Genomic DNA, 5858 nt, shown 5'->3' on the forward strand with positions numbered 1-5858 from the left:
AGTCAACACAATCAATCATATGTGCAAAGCACAAACTCAAATCTAATGAGCTAGAGGCATCCTACAAAACAAACCAAGTTAGTCCATAACAATCAAATAAACCAAACTCAATCAACTTGAATTAATCTCCTTAAAGCACTTGCTTCTTCAACCTGAAAATCAAACTCAAACATGAGATGTAAACCCTTAGGCCAAAGCCTAGGGTCAAAGGAGGAGAAATAAACCAAAACAGAACATGAAAGTTGATCAAAATCAAGATTAATCAAATAAGAACAAAGTCCAATTGGTCTCATATCAAAACTATGCACCAAATCCATTTCATAAACAAATCATGTCAAACTAGGCAAGTTGAGAACTCAATGATGTAAACAGAATGAACCAACTCAAATAAAATCACAAATGGTTCAATAAATTCCAAGAAAAATCATGCCTAAACAGAACATATTGAATGAGCAACACACCAAAAATCATGCCATTTGGATAAGTGGAAGCATGTCAATTAAAATCAACAAGTCAAAGCATGTTCAAACAAGCTCATACAAGGCACTAAATCATGCATCAACTTCAAGCAAGCATAAAACAGAAATGGCATTAGATAAATGACTCAAACCAAAGCTCAGACACACTTCAACATGTTAAGAATCAATGTACAAAATTTCAAGTCCATATGATAATGCATGAGAATTTCACAAATCATGGAAGTTGAACACTCAACAAAAGTCCAAATATGACAAGCCAGAAGAGAAAATCTCAAACCAATTGGAAATGTATCAAAAAAAATTCTACAAAAAATCATGCTTAAACTAGACATCCAGAAGTGTCGTCATGCAAAAATTCAGATTATTTGGCAAATGAATGGCATGGTAAATAAAATCAGCAAGATAGACAAGAAATGGTGTGACATATATTGTCACACCTCCAATAATCACATCATATCTCAACATCCAGACATGCAAAAATCACAAACTCTATACCAAAAGATTCATCAAAGTGTCTAGATTATGCATGTAAAATTTTAGCTCCACAGGATCAAGCATCATGATTTCACAATCAAAATGGCAAAGCATAGGCAAAAAGCATACATGGACAAAACCATTAGACCAAAATAAAAACAGACCGTGCACAACTTTTACTATCATGCTAGTAAAAAACTAGAGGAAAAATGGAGACCAATTCAAAAACTCCCATTCAATTTGGATTAAGGATGAATGACTTATGATTTTTTGAATTTGCTAATCAAAATGAAATAAAAATTTGAAAACAAAATGAATTTAAATGAACGAATGGCAAACTTGTAATTAAGCAGAACTTTTTGAAATCTGGCGCCATGGTAAAACGCTGTGTTTCATTAAAAGGAAACGCAGCCAATCATCAAGCGACAAGTTGACCAACACTTGAGTGAGAAACAGAAAAATGCATGCAGACTTGGCCAGGAAAGATCAAAACACGATCTGGAACGCAAACCCTAGGTGTTCTTCACAAACTCATCGTGTTCATCATCAACATGATCCAACATGCACAGAAATCTACTAGCCATATATCAATCGAATCCTCTCACTTCACACATCAACAATTCATCAATGATTTCTCCTAATTCTAATCATGTCAACCGGATCGAGCAAAAGAAGATTTACATGTCAAAGTTCAAAACAGCATAACTAACTTAATATTGCATGAAATCAATGGATTCAAAGCTCAGTGTGACCTACATGCCAAGATCTACACAACGCATATCATTATTTCAAGAATTGGAAGACTCGAATTCTAACCTTGTTGGAGATGCAGAGTTGAAATCGTTGGATTCAAAGCCTGGCAATGCAAAACAGGTGCTCTACAATGATTGGGAAGATGAATGGATGCTGCAGAATAGCTCAACAATGCTCAATTCTTCTTGAAATTCCAACTGCCATGTGAATGCTCATGTTGGACAAAATTTGATTTGAAGCTTTCTTGATGATGTAAATTTGAGGAGAAGACCTTTCCATTTTTGGCAGTTTGAAATTACAGGTCACTTACTATTTTTGGAAACTTTTTATCTGACCTCAAATCCTTCAATGATGATGTGTGAAATGTTATATGAGGCTTGTATGGACATGAATGAGGTCTCTCAAACCATTTCCCACCATCAAATCCCTGATTAAATGCACAGTTGACCACAATTGACTTTGCTAGGGTTTTGGTTGACTGAACAATGCTTTGATGAAATCCAAGCCTCTACCACTTGAGATCTTGATTCAAAATGATGTCACAACTCATATGAACTCTTGATGAATGATCATGGTGCCCAAATTCTTCAGAATGGCCACCATCTATGGCTCAATGAATGCCTTTGACTGGCTTGACCTAATGTTGCTTCATCTGCAAGTAACAAGGTTAGATGACATATTTTTGTACTTTTGGTTAGTAAACAAGTGAAAAGCAATGATATACAAATGCAATACATGCTTGGTGATCAAGAACCACTCTCAAAAGATAACCCACCCACAAGGAGGGGAAACAAGGTGCACAAAGATCCTTGAGGCAATGGTATGAGATGATATGATGCCATGAGGGATCTTAGGGACAAAATTGGGGTCTTACAGATGCCCCTATTTAAGGTCATTCTAGCCGGAGAAATGAAGTTTAGAAATCTTCATCTCGACGTGGTAGAATGGGCTTAAATAACAGTAATGAGACAAATTTTGGTCCCTAAGAGACCTCATGATGCAAATGTATGCATGTAAAAGACACAAACTCTGTGGGGATATGGTTCACACAGAAGAAAAGACGATCCGTCGGAGTAATACACTCACCAGGAACAGAGACTCTAACAGGACTCTAATTGGGGATAAAAAGAAAAAAGGGATGCGTGAGCAGGACACGACTCTGAGTTGGGGAAAAACAAAACTGACACAGCGTGAACAAGACACGACTGGACTGGAGACCTCACTGGGGAAGTAAAGGACTCACACTGGGGATCAGAGGATTTCCAAAGGAAACACATCCATTGGAAAGACACAAGCTGACTCAAACTATCCACGAAGGATACTTCGGATAAAAATCCGGATTCGGACCAAGGAAAAGATTCACAAAGAATCTCCCTGCCGAGGAAATGCATATATTGGGGAAAACGCCAATACAACAAAGGATAAAATCACAACAGGAACTCCACTGGAGAAGCATCTAACAAAGAGACTCTCACGGGGAACAGCAACAAGGAAATGAGGTGTCACCGGTATAAGGGTAACAAACTCAGGAAGAATGAATATCTAAGACCGGTATAAGGGTGAGAGATATCAATCAACCAACCATCTGAGAAAGACCTACAAAAGGTACATCCACTCAGGAAAATCTGACTCCACAGGGGACCAAAGTCATAATAGGGAGCAGAAAGGAAGGAACACCAGGGATACCGAGGTATATAATAGGTGACCGACCGAAGCGTGAATTGGTTTTTACTGCCAAAACACTCATCATCCGAAAGGAGGGCTTGAAAAAGAAAATCGACTTACAGGATGGACATTCGAATCCACAACGGGAAAACGAATCTTACTCAACTGGGGACACAAACCCAAAGAGCACATGAGATATAATATCCATTACCGTCAGAACGTGGATAGAACACTCGCATGAGATATATTATCTATTACAGTCAGAACGTAGATAATATACTCGCATGGTAAGAAACACCAAGGACACCGGTTACTGGGTATATAATAGGTGATCCACCGAAAACGTGGATTGGTATATATGCCGAAACACTTATCATCCCCAACACAAACTGGTTAAAGGATGGATATTCGATTCTATAAAGAAAACGAATCTTACTCTACTGGGGAAGATCAACAAAGGATTCCAACCAAAGAGTGCGAGAGATATATTATTCATTACCGTCAGAACGTGAATAATATACTCGAAAAGGAAGAGACACCAGAGATACTGGGGTATATAATAGGTGACTAACCAAAAAGAGAGACAATCGATACCAAGCATCCGGGTAAACGAAAGACAACTCAAAGGGATAAATTGCAAGCATCCGGCAATTATCCGAACAACAAAATATTCGATTCCGCCAAGGAAATAACGAATCTTACTCGACTAGGGAAACACAAAAGGCTTCGATTGAAGATTATCCACAACCGGTTACTGGGTTAACAAAGGATAAATCGACCGAAAAGAAAGGCATCGGGATACCAACTAGGTATATAAAGATGACCAATCAAAGGGATCAACAATCATTACCAAGCAAACGGGTAAATGAAAGAAGACTCGACTGGGGATGAATTGCAAGCATCCGGCAATTACCCACAAGGACTAGCTGGGGATACATTGATAAACAATCAATGATCCGGGGAACAAATCACTGGCAAACGGTGAAAGGACCCACTGGCGACTTCAAAAGGATAACATTGCAAGCATACGGCAATGGTCCGGAAGACAACTTGCTGGGGATACAATTGCTAGCATACGACAATTGTCCACCTGCAAAAGGAGGAATATCAACATCGAATATTGAATGAAGATACCCATCAGGAGTAACCATCATCGGTTAGGATGAATAACAAGGTTAACTCTACAAAGGAGGGAAATTAGGGTTTACAACTACCGAATACGGGGTAGAATACCAAAACTCTGGCTGAGGAAACAAGAGGTTTAACACTACCGACTATTGGGTAGACAACCAAAGCTCAGCTGGGATAAGATTGCTAGCATCCGGCAATTATCCACTTGTACCATAAGGCACAAACTCCACTGGGGAGAAAAACACAACATGGGATTTACAACTACCGAATACGGGGTAGAAGACCATAGACTCTACTGGGGATAAGATGAATGAAGCCAAATACTGAGCGATTATTCAACTTATTCCACAGGGAGACACAAATTCCGTTGGGGATAAAAACCACAACAGCACAAAATCCACCATCAACCAGAACGAACCACAAAGGTTACCTCTGCTAGGGGAAAAGAGATAGGACTTACAACTACCGAATACGGGGTAGTAGCCATATCAACTCTGATGAGGATAAACACGAATTAGGGTTTACATCTACCGAATACTGGGTAGAAAACCAACAATTCTGCGTGGGGACGGAAAGAATCACAAATCCGCACAGGAACAAAATAGGGTTTATAACAAACCACAAACTCTGTTGGAGAGCAGGCAAACAGGATTTACGACTACCGACTACTGGGTAGAAAACCAACAACTCTTGCTGAGGAATAAAAGGTATATAACCACAAATTCCGCCAAGAAGCAAGAATCATAGGACTTACAACTACCGGTTACTGGGTAGAGGCCCAAAAAGATTCTGCTGGGGATAAATGAATTGATGCCGGTTACTGGGCAAATCATTCATTTATTCCACAGGGAAGCACGAGAAACATCTGACAAATAGCCAATTCGGGATCGATCCGAAAAGATAGACAGAATCAAAACTTGTCCTATGAGGATATAACTCAATAGGAAAATCCATCCCAATATATATGTTGGGAGGAAACGGAAGAAACCGTCATCCACGAGGATAATCTCAGTGGGGAACTGCAGAAGGAAAGACAGACACTTTCTGCTTATGGGGCTGACTCTATATGGAGAGATTTAGACACCCAACATCTGCTTGGGAAGATCTATAAAGAGATCTATAAAACCCATAGTAAGAGACAACAAACAAGAGATATATGGCAAAAAATGCAACATGAATATCTGAATGTTTATGATTATGCATGAATATGCGTGATTTATGTTTGATGAATGCTGACAAAACAGACATATCTAACACAAGCAGGCCCAGGAATCAAACGTCCGGTACTATACTTCCAGAGGAAAACCAAAGAGGTCTAACTGGAAAGCCAATCTGCTGAAGATCTTCATGCTGAAA

Source organism: Lathyrus oleraceus, chromosome 4 (assembly GCF_024323335.1).
Source record: "Lathyrus oleraceus cultivar Zhongwan6 chromosome 4, CAAS_Psat_ZW6_1.0, whole genome shotgun sequence".
Taxonomy (NCBI): Eukaryota; Viridiplantae; Streptophyta; class Magnoliopsida; order Fabales; family Fabaceae; genus Lathyrus; species Lathyrus oleraceus.